Source organism: Capsicum annuum, chromosome 11, assembly GCF_002878395.1.
Source record: "Capsicum annuum cultivar UCD-10X-F1 chromosome 11, UCD10Xv1.1, whole genome shotgun sequence".
Lineage (NCBI taxonomy): Eukaryota > Viridiplantae > Streptophyta > Magnoliopsida > Solanales > Solanaceae > Capsicum > Capsicum annuum.
The window spans coordinates 231,385,442-231,398,284 of NC_061121.1; positions in this window are offsets into that span (position 1 = coordinate 231,385,442).

Sequence of the window (12,843 nt, forward strand, 5' to 3'; positions counted from 1 at the left end):
TTTGGCTTGTCATCGTATATTTTTGCATCTCTCAGCTTGTCGACCGGACATTCTCATACTGTCTTTCTTTACATACATATGATGTTCATTTAACCCTTTTTAGTTCATAATGCTTGCGTTTCTGCAATTATGTTTGTTTGTTATCTCTTTGAAATATAGAATAGGAGATCAATGAGTTCGTCAAAAGTCCTAAAGCACCGATTCAATTAGGTCGGCTAAAGCTTCTGACTTTACTATTTTGCACAACTTGATCAAAAGAATGGAAAATTTGATTTAGGACTTTAGTTTTTGATTAAGTATAGTTGGCTCCATGCTTGAAATCATTTCAAAACTTGTTTCCTTTTGATTGCTTTGACTCTTTAAAAGGATTTTATTTAATTTATTGTTAGTATTCAGATTGTTCCCTCTTTCCTCTTTTATTTATTCACTATCAGTTATCCTTTCCCCTTCAATAGGTTAGGTTAGGAGGTTGAATCACTGTGTGAGTAATGAATCTTTATATGTTACAAGATCCTTCTAATTTTTGTCATTGGTCGAACTATAGCTGGATTTTGAGATAATTTTCTTTAGTTGTTTTTTCTTGTTTTCCTATTGTGCTTGAGTTCCTCATAATGACACATATGCTTTTGGGTTCAGAAATAAGACTTGATAAATTAATTTAATATTCCCGTTGATTAAATTAATTGGGTGTTTCAGAAGTTACTCCAAACGATGCTCATGTTTCAAAATACAATGCTCGGAGCTGTAGCGGATAAATATTGCCTTTTAGCTTGCTAGAATGAGTTGAATTTGAGCGAATTTCAAATCATGTATTCGGATTGCCAATTTTGAATCATTATTAATTTACCTTCTATTAATGTAGAATTCTTTGGTCGATATATGCTTTTCTCGGAATTCTTGAATCATTTTTATATTCTGCGTGTTGGTTGCAAATATGAAATGAGTATTAATTTCTTCATCTCTTTCTTCGCCGGAACCCGCTTGGGAGTCCAAACGGACTCTTTCCCTTTGCATTTCATAATGGTCATTGAGGCCCATAGCATTGAGTCGAGCCCGAAGGAAAATCTAAAGTCAGACACACGGGGTACGGATGCGAGAGGATGGAAGCAGAAGCAATGGGTAGAAACCCATTGGCAAAGAGACTCTAAAGTCTCATTTTTAATTCATTTATTGCGTCTTTTATGTATTCATTTATTTAGCTCATTATTTATTCATTTGGTCCTCGAAGCCAAAGTTGTATTTAATACAGGTGAAGTGAAAACTCGAGCCGAAAAGGGCTCGAAAACATAGAATTAGGACAGGTGAAAAATGGGTTGAAAACCCAACTAGATTAGGACAGGGTCGACGATTTGGGCTTAAAAGCCTAAATCACTACTTACCCATTTTCTCCCCTTTCCCTTTCGTTTACCTGTTTACGTGCTTCTTTGCAAACCTAGTTAAATCCCTATGTCGCTAAAAACTAATTTCGTGAAAAGCTTCTCCTTAATCAATTACTTTTCCAACAAATCGATTTTCCAAAGTTAGTCAAAGAATGTTTTCAAACAGATCGGATACCCGCAAGTTAGCGGACGTTTTAGGTGCCTAACACCTTCCTAAAACGTTAATAGAAACCGCTTATTCAGAATCTCTGACTCAAATGATTTTACTGTTTTGAATCGTCTAAGTATTTTTATGAAGGTTTCTTAATTTCTTTTTTCAAAATTAAGTGGCGACTCTCTTCTAAAAAGTCAAAATTTTTGCAAAACAATCTCAATCAAGAGCAGAAGATAATGAACACGGGGAGGAGGAATCTTTCAAAAGAGATGATCCAAAAGCTAATAGCCCTTCCGTCGAAGAGTTAGTCAAAACCTTCAGCGTTGATCTTTATCCTGTGAGATGTAGTGCGATGGTGCCACAGATTTAACGGCTGATCCCGTGGTTAAGTCATTCATGGAAAAATCTTTTGACGCCTTCAGAAAAATACTTCGAGAACAAAAATTAGATTCTTATTTCTGGGAAAGCTGCGTTGGGTAATATCTTGATTTACCGGAGAACAACAATGCTCTTTTCTAGATGAACATGGTATATGATCTTCTTAAGCGCAGACTTATGTATGAAAACAAAGATAAGATGGATGAGGTGTGGATAAATTATTGTGGCATGCCTGTTTGTTTTGGTTGGAAGGAGTTTGCCATAGTTACCGGACTAAAATACTATCCTCCTTTTCCTTCTCGAATTATACCTACTCTGACCCAAAAAAGAGTACCCCATACACCTAAAAAGGGCAAAGACAAGTCAAGTGATCGTGAGGACCTGGTGTCCATTGTTGGTCCAAGCTTCAAAAACAAAAATCCGACAGAAGTATTGAAAGGTAAAGGACTTTCAAAGAATCACAAACAATCATTGTGCTTGGTTTGGTTTGTACATAATATTTTTTGGCGAGAGACGTTAACAACAACATAAGTCTTGGTTTAATAAATCTCTCCGAAGGATCTTGAGGCATTTAACAACTATTCTTGGGGTTAGAAAGCTTCAAAATGACTGTCGAATATTTGTTGACTCCGTTAACGTCAAAAACAGTCAACTTATATGGATTTTCATGGGCCTTCATGGTAAACATTTCTTTTATCATGATATGATTCATCATTTTTTATTCAATTATGCTTTTGATTTATTGACGTTATGTTATAGGCTTGGGCATTTGAAGCCATTCCTTATTTGAGACAACAAGTGAACTACCAGGAAGAAGTTTCCTGTCCAAGAATCCTGAGATGGTTGTCAGCCAAAACTGATAAAAATACAAAATTTCTTGATCTTTTCAATCCCCCCCCCCCCCAAGAAAGTAGTAAGTCCAATTCTAATCAAGTTTTTATTTTAATTAATGATTAAATGATTTCATCATCATTCTAATATATGTATCAATTTATTTTAGATTGTCCAGATGTGGCTTGTTCCGACCAACCGAGAGTTGAAGATGCCATTTTTTCTTACTTTATGGTCTGTGCAAACTTTATCGGACACTAAGGTCATTGATGGAATAAAAATAGAATTGTTTGGAACAACAACCATCACAAGAAAAATAATTTTGGAGGGTGGGCTTGTTGTTGTTGATGATGTTAGTCGTATTGGTAGTGGTAGTGGTGCTCCTATTGGGGCTAATGATGCTCCTCTTACAGTTTTTGAAATAGCAAGCCATTATGATTATGATCATAATGGTTGTACAGATTTTTCTCCAGATTTTGCCACATCTAGTGAATGTTCTGCATCCAAATGTCAAGACTGCAAGGCAAAACATAATGGAATAATTAATGTTATTAATGCACTAACTGCTTCTATAAAGAAAATGACATCTAAGAGGAGTGTCATTCCATTAAAGAGGCTTTCATATCCATACACTCCACTAGAGATCAAGGTGGATAAGAGGAGAAGGAAAGACACTTTCAAGGCATCATCAAGCATAAAAAAAAAAGCAAAATTGCAACGCCTTTGTCTTTGTCTTACACTGATGTTCAATGTGCAAGGGCCACAAGAGAGCAGCATGAGTTGAAGAAGGTGAATGTACATCATCTGTTCCAACAAACAAACAGGCACATATCTATTTCAACAGATGATATATTTGCTAAAAATTATCAAACATATATATGCATCTATTGCAAATATTGTCTAACATGTTGCATCAGATAGTTATCTGTTGCAATAGATGAGTCTTATGTTGCAATAGATGGGTTATCTATTCAAAATTATTGTACTGCTCTAATTTACCTGTTCAAATTTATCCCAATAGATGATCCATCTGATGTAACATTAGACTCATTTGTTGCAACAGATGGACAATCTGTTTTATATCTATAATTAGCATTGAAAATTCTGGCTTTTCAGGTGGATGTCACAGTAGAAGCTACTGCTGAAGAGCATAGTATCACAGTTGGTAATCCATTAACTACTTCCAAAGAAGAAGAAAAAGTGGAGCCTGTCAGTTTGGGAGAACAGAAGAATTACCTGTTTGAAAGGTTTAACATCTCGGACGAGGCTTCAAAAAAACTAGTACAGTTAATCAACGACTATTCAGAATGGATTGCCGATGGGCTGTTAAAGCATCATGCTGGTAGGTACATAAATCAATTTTAAATATATTGGTTTATACCATTCTTGTTGTAAGAACATGACATTAACACATATAAATCATCATGTAGAAAACAAAATGATGAATGCTACAAAGTGAATGAATCGAGTCTTGGTTTTGATATGTTTGACTTTATCGTTGCACATCTCGGAATGAAGAATTGGTTCTATTTGATGTCACAGCCCCAAACTTGCTAGAATGATGAGGTTTAAATATCATACATATTACTATTAATTAATACTTTATTTAATTGCATCTGCGTATTAATTTTTTCATCACGTAATCTGAAATATTTGATAATATGTGCAGCACATCGATGTCATTTTTTACTACCTCCGAAAGAAGGCCAAGTTGCAAACACAAGAAAAGTACAGATACACGACAGACAATTATTTGTACAAAGTTTACACCAATAATGCCTACGATAGGTATTATCAACAACAGTCTGAAGTTTCCCAACATGAGGAATGCTTAATCAACATCATCAAAGGTTTTAGAATTCTGGATGGCTTACCTTAGTATTTGGTTGATGAAGTGTACATCCCAATTAATTGTGGTGATGAATTTCATTGGGTGTTGGCTGTCGTCATTCTAAAAGAGAGGCGCATCCGAGTTTATGACTCGACGTCGCGAAGGAGATGTTTTGGGCTGTCGTCTGAGATACAAAAGATGGTTAAAATATTGTCTACTTACCTTGATATGAGTGGATTTTTATACCAAAAGGTTTGTACTGATTGGTCGACGATTGAAGCATAACGGGATAAAATGGGTAATACATTTGATGTACAATATGTTAAAGGAATTACTCAACAAACCATTGGTATCCTATAAGTTTAAGTGTCATTGATTTAGTTTCATTTCACAAATTTCACAACGCAATGGATTATCTATTTTTTTAAAATGCAGGAATTGTGGTCCTTTTGTTGCCGCCTTCACGGAGTATTTGAATGATGGATTTCAAGTACCAAATGATGGACTTGATGCTGGATTTCTCCACACAATATATGCTACTCTTTTATGGAAATACGGAGAAGCAAAAGCTCAGAAGCCGTATGCAGGCGACATTAAAGATCCACGACGACCAAAGCCGAATTCTGCAGCATCGGATGAAGAACAACTTGTCCATATTGATTAGATATTTATAGCTTTAGTACGTCGATGTAATGACCTATCCTCCTTGGTTTAACTTGTTGATTTATTTGTAGAGTAGATCATTAGTACCCATAATTATTTTTTTACATTTCATTTATTTGTTGAGTTATTTCATGTAATTTTTGAAGGCTTCAATTTATTTTATGTTGTCTATGAATATAATTTAATCCTTCGTTTTGAACATGTTAAATGAAATAGAATACTAGATTCAAATATCGCAACAGATAATACATTTGTTGCAACAGATGACATATCTTATTAAATAGATTTAGACATATGTTGCAACATAAGATGCAACACGTAGGTCAACTACTAGAAAGTATATAACAGGTCTTCCTACTTTCTTGATTTGTTCCAATAGATTATCTATCGATTGCAACAAATAGATTATATGTTGCAACAGATTGGATATCTGTTTCGACAGACAGGCTGGGAAACATCTTCATAATGCAACAAATGATCCACCTATTCAAATAGATAATAAATTTGTCACAACAAGTACTATATCTATTACAACAGATATACTATCTGTTGCATTACAAAAATTAAACTATCGGCAGACATAAAAATTATTGTCACTACATGTAAAGTGAGGTGGCTTGAAATAAAAAATTATGATCGTGTTTGTCTCCGCTATATATATATATATATATTGTCATCTGCTGGAAATTATATAACAGGTCTTCCTACTTTCTTGATTTGTTCCAACATATTACCTATCAGTTGCAACAGATAGATTATATGTTGTAACAGATTGGATATCTGTTACGACAGACAGACTAGGAAACCTCTGCATAATGTAACAGATGACCAACCTATTCCAACAGATAATCAATCTATCAAAACAGGTATTATATCTATTACAACATATATAAAATCCATTGCATTATTAAAATTTAAATTTCGCCAGACATAAAAATTATTGTCACTACATGTAAAGTGAAGTGGCTTGAAATAAAAAATTATTATCGTGTTCGTTTTTGTCTTTGTATATATTCTTCTTTATACACGGGATCCAACCATTTAGTTAGTACCCCATAATCCCAAACCCATTGCATCTTTCCCACATTGGTGTCGCACATACCGGTCATTTCTGTGCCGATCAATAAACACTCGATGTATACAAGCGAGTATGGCCCGGACGTTGCACCGGTTCTATTTCTCTGGATCTTGATGTTCTTATTTTGACCTTCAAAATCCCATGATTTCTTCCTCAAGACTTCCGTCGGTGAATGATTCATCAACTTACTCTGCGTCAACAACTTGGGTAATAACTTCAAGAGTGGCTGCACGTGGGTTAAAATGTGTCCTCGTCAAAGACAGGTAAGTTGCAGTCATAAGCCTTAATTTTTCCCTCGCAGAGTAGTATCTCAATAGCGAGAAAATATTTGACTTCCACGTTCATGACTGCAAGGATTCTCTTTGCCTTAGTTCAGCTCTTGCCATGTGGATATGACCTCTTCCCTTTAACATAGTTAATCACGTCTTCATGCCATTAGAACATATAAACTAACTTATCAAATCCCTGGCAACCGGTACCAGCTTGCTTACGGAGATCATCGTACCTATCCTTGAAATTGTTGTAGAAGTTGAGGTCCATTATCCTATTGGTAGCATCATAAGTATCCGGGTACGCTAATTGCCTTCCTCTTATGAGTCAGAGAATTTCATCAACTAACTGTGGTATAAGAAGATAATTTTTAAATAGGTTAGAAATTGTAAAGAATAAAAACATAGTGGAAAGATTCTTTTACAGAGAGTCTCTGAATCAGTTCACAGATTACCTAGCTACCGCAATAGATGTGTATTATGTTGCAACAGAATACCCAACTATTGCAACAGATTACATATCTGATACGTTGCTTCTTCTTCATAGAGTAGATAGGAAGGCTAGGTTCACAAAAGTAAACTTACATTGTCCTCATACCACACACGCATATTTGTCATATTCGTGAAGTCTTTGGCGGCAAATGAATGCATGGTGTATTCTTTTTGAACCTTCATCTTCATGATTTCTTCCAGTTCCTCGTTCTTCTCCTTGCCAAGTGCAGCAAATATGTCCATCTTCTTCAGTGGCCCCTGAACTTCAACAAATCTTGAAGCGGGAGCAGTTGCAAATTTTGCTGTTTTCAGAACAAAGAGAATTTGTCTAATTTTTCTTCTCTTCCTCCTAACCTCCACTGTAGAAGTGCATGGCTCTCTCACCTTGTTGGATGGTATGACACCCCTCCTAGATTTCAACTTCTTGGCAGCTTTAGCAATAGCCTCTAGCTTTTTAAGGAGCTTATCCTCTCTGTCCTTACGCACTTTATATTTGCAATGAGAACATGAGGGTGAAGAGGGGTGAGAGGGACCACTGTAAGGGTGGAAGAGACTGGTGTAGGGGTGAGAGGGACCTGTGCATGGGATGTTTATTTTTTACTGAGAACCAACATACTCATAATCATGAGTGGTATCAGCAGCAACATCAGGACGGCTGCCAACATCATCAACAACTCCACCAGTAATAGAAAAAACACCCGGATCTATTGCAGTTTGAGTTTGGTCGTGAAGAGCTTCAACATTAGGCTGACCTTGCCTAACTGCTCTTCTTATGGATGTTGCTCTAGCTAATTCCTTCTTTATTAACTCCACCATTGGGTCTTTTTTTGTATCAATAAGACCTAGAGTAAGAAAATAAGTCATCCCCAACTCATCAACAGCAGGCACGATCCAAGGATGCACAACCAATAAAAAAGATAAGAGACATTTAAATCATATAATAATAATTTGCAGTTAGTTTTCAGTTGGATTACATGGATGTTTTACATGGATGTTAACACAGCCAACTTATGCAACAGATGATCTAGCTACCATAACAGTTGATCTGTATGTAAAAATAGATTGGCAATATATTGCATCAGATTACCCATCTGTTGCATAATTTGCATAGATAGGTAATCTGTTGAGTAGGGTTCAGAGAACCAGAGCAATAGATGGTTAATCTATTTCAAAATATGGATCATCTATCATAATAGATTACCCATCTGTTGCACCAATTACAGTTGATGGGTAATTTATTGCAACAGATGACCCATCTGTCGCAACTGATGGAACATCTGTTTCAATAGCTTTCTTTGAGGCAAATTATTTTAGTTGAAAGAAGACATACTGCATTACCTAGAGGGTTAAAGAGATCAACCTTCTTAATATATTTTTGCTACTCTTTGTTGCAGCCAACCACGTATGGATCCTTGGATGAGAAACCTTATCCAAGTAATCCTCGAACTGCTTTCAGGGGGAGGAATGTCTTCACATGCCCAAACCTAAAAAATGTAAATAGAAAGCAAGAAAAAAAAAGTCATAATAACTATATTAAATATAAATTAATGGATGAGTAAAAATAGTGATCAATTTTACCATGAAAGCCCAAGGAAAGTCTTATAATGTGGTCGTCTTTGGCTTTAGCTTTGTCAGTAAATATTAGACAGTCAAGTAGTAGTTGTCATATCCCCAGGGATAATCGTTGAATTTCCTAAAATTATCAGCAAGCGCCAACAAATCATCTTCAATGACTTTCCTAATGTCTCTTGCCAATAATATGGAATAGACAAACCAAACTAAGCACAATTTCTCCCTGTAATGCTTTGGTATGTTTTTATTCTCTAGATCAGTCATCAAATACTCCCCTTTGTAGCTAGGTCCAACAATGCCCAACAACCCATCTTTTTTTTACCTTTCATTTTTTGGAACCTTTGTTGGGTGTTTTCCTGATGAGAGGTTCTTCTGGACGATCGCATCTCAAGCCCGTCACTATGGCAAACTCTTTCAATCCAAAACAAACCGGCATGTCACAGTAGTTGATCCAAACTTCATCCATCCTTTTTCTACCCTCCTTCGAATCTTTTTCATCCCCCGTATACTTGATCCAACACTTGAGAAGGACATATACCATGATCATTAAGAAACGGAGAGTGCGATCCTTAAACAGCTAAAGAAAGTATGCAAAACAGCTCTTCTTAAAAAGTCCATCTATGTTTTCCTTCTTCATAATACTCCTAATTTCATTAAAAGGTTTCTCTAACTGACATTTAAGTACAAAATCATGAAATACTGAGTTAGGGCTATTCATCGGCATCGCAACTCGAAATTCGTCGATACTAATGATTTTGATAGAATCATGCTGGGATTTTGATATTATTTCATGCCCCAATGGTGAGAAGGAGTTATCACTTTCCTCAGCTTCATTTTGCCCTGACTAAGATTGTTTTGGAAGTTCCTCCAAATCTATCCGTACTCTAGCCTTTTTTGTTGGGTGGTCAGAAGTTGATCCACTTTCAGTTTCTTTTCTTTTGGGAGACATCTTTAACTACAAACAATAGAAAAATAAAAAATACATTACATTTGATGTCTGCATAATTTTTTAAAAAAAGGTAAGACAAATTTCAATAAATTATTCTACGCCACATTACAAAAAAAAACACTCCAACGGATAACCCATTAGTTGGAACAGGTGGAGAATCTATTTGAAAACCTATTTAATATCTCCCACCAGATATTCCACTTATTGCAATAGATGGACAAATTTCAATAAGTTATTCTACGCCATATTACAAAAAAAATATTCTGACGGATAACCTATCAGTTGAAACAGATGGAGAATCTGTTTGAAAACCTATTTAATATCTCCCAACAGATCTTTCACCTGTTGCAACAGATGGACCACTACCACCACAACTAATGCCACCAAGACCACCACCAATGCCATCAATACCAATACCAAAACCAAGACCACCGATACCACCACCAAAAAGCACAAATACTGACACCACCAACAACACCACAAACACCATCCAACAATACCACGATAGTCAATAAAATACTAAGAGAAAAACTAGGATTTTCTCGGGTGCTATCTACCATTTTAGCATCAAAACTCAAACTTGTTAACCCATTCTCAAAGATAATACAACTAAAAGTCTTCTTTTTCATCATTAACTAAAAAGACCTATTTTTAGAATAAAGAACAAATGTAGAAGTCTTCTCGAACTCTGTTACCTATGAAGACAGAGAAAATGATGGATTCAAGCTAGAATGAAGTCGAAAATAACAACTATATGTGGTCATAAATAGGAAGAAAATCGATCTGTTTTGAAGGGTTGAGAAATATGTTGAGTAGTTATTATCTGTATTATTGAGAGAGAGAGAGGGAGAGAAGTGCGAGAACTTCAAATTTAAAATGAAAAGTTTTTCACGCAAATGGATGATTTGTATGGGTTGATTTGTAATTTTTGAAAATAATGACAAGTTTTGAAATTGTTAATTTGATCCGAATTGATCTTAATTAATTTTAAAAATTTTAAAAGATATAGTTTTTAAAATATTAAGTTGATGAGAACTCATTTCCACTCAGAGTGATGGATCGACGACTCGGGTCGGGATGAATGCAATACCCACACCATGCAATTGCAAAGACTTAATTGAATTTATAGTTGACCCTATGAGCTCATTCATTCATTCCCAGTTCCACTTAAATCAATTTAGGTACTATCTTAACATTAAGTTGATGAGAACTCATTTTAACTTAGAGTGATCAATCGATGACTCGGGTCGGGATGAACACAATACCCACACCATGCAATTGCAAAGACTCAATTGGATTTGTAGTTGACTCTGTGAGCTCATTCATTCATCCCTACTTCCACCTAAATCAATTTAGGTACTATCTTAACATAAGTTGATGAGAACTCATTTCAACTCAGAGTGATCGATCAATGACTCGGGTCGGGATTAATGTAATACCCACACTATGCAATTGAAAAAAGACTCAATTGGATTTGTAGTTGACCCAGTGAGCTCATTCGTTCATCCTTAGTTTTACCTAAGTCAATTTAGGTACTATCTTAACATTAAGTTGATGAGAAATTATTTCAACTCAGAGTAATCGATCGACGACTCGGATCGAGATGAACGCAATACCCACACCATGCAATTGCAAAGACTCAATTGGATTTGTAGTTGACCTTGTGAGCTTATTCATCCATCCCTAGTTCCACCTAAATCAATTTAGGCACTATTTTAATAGTAAGTTGATGAGAACTCATTTCAACTTAGAGTGATCGATCGATGACTCAGGTCGGGATAAACGTAATACCCACTCCATACAATTGCAAAGACTCAATTGGATTTGTAGTTGATCATATAAGCTCATTCATTTATCCCTTGTTCCACCTAAATCAATTTAGGTACTATCTTAACATTAAATTTATGAGAACTCATTTTAACTCAGAGTGATCAATCGATGACTTGGGTCGGGATGAACACAATACCCACACCATGCAATTGCAAGGACTCAATTGAATTTATAGTTGACCCTGTGAGCTCATTCATTCATTCCTACTTCCACCTAAATCAATTTAGGTACTATCTTAACATAAGTTGATGAGAACTCATTTCAACTCAGAGTGATCGATCGATGACTCAGGTCGGGATGAATGCAATACCAACACCATGCAATTGCAAAGACTCAATTGGATTTGTAGTTGACCCTGTGAGCTCATTCATTCATCTCTAGTTCCACCTAAATCAATTGTAATAAAATCTGTTGCAACAAACGACTGAGCTATTAGAAATTTTCGAATAGACATTTATATATATTGCAATAGATGACATATCTGATTTAATTATCAAATAGTCATTTACATCTGTTGTGACAGATGACTCAGTTATTGGAAATTTTCAAACAGATATTTATATTTGTTGTAACAGATGACATATCTGATTTAATTAACTATCAAATGGACATTTTCATCTGTTGTCACAGATGACTGAGCTGTTGGGATTGTTAAATAGATATTGATATCTGTTGTAACAGATGACTCAACTATTCTAATTTTTAAACAGATATTTAAATCTGTTGCAACAGATGACTTATCTGTTTGAAAATCTTTTTTTCTTTTAATTATAAAGCAAGATTCTGTCCGAGTAGATAAAGTAGTACTTACTACTAAAGGCATTAAAAAATATTTCTTAGATAACTCAAAAGTAAGTTCATTGAGTAGTCTTATCTTGTCATTTCAATGTCACTAGTCTTCCTCGTGCCACTAAAATTATTAATGAAATTAATGAATATTGAAAACCCCCACGTCTACGTACACAATACATCTATAGAAATTATCTCATCTCTCCTCCTTCAGCTGCAGCCCTAGATTTATTTTATTTAACCCTCATTTTTTTCCTCTCCTTTTAAGGGTTATCACACCTTTTTTTCTCTTTTTTCTCTTCTTTTTCTCATAAAGATCATTTCGGATTTAAATCAATCCATACCTTTCCTTGACTGAAATTGCTATTTTGATCCCCTTTTTGACATTAAGGTATGGTTTATTATTTCTCTTTCATTCTCATCTTCTTCTTTGCAAGTTATTTACATCTGTTTTTTTATTTAATTACTATTTACTCATATTATATTTATTTAAAAAATGTGGAGGAACTTTTAAGTGTTGAATAAACAAATCGAGAATTTTTATTACAATATGCAAAAAAAATTATTTGTTGGGAGAAGTTTAAAAACCTTGTTGACAGTATCATTTTTTTATGTATTTTATTTGTTT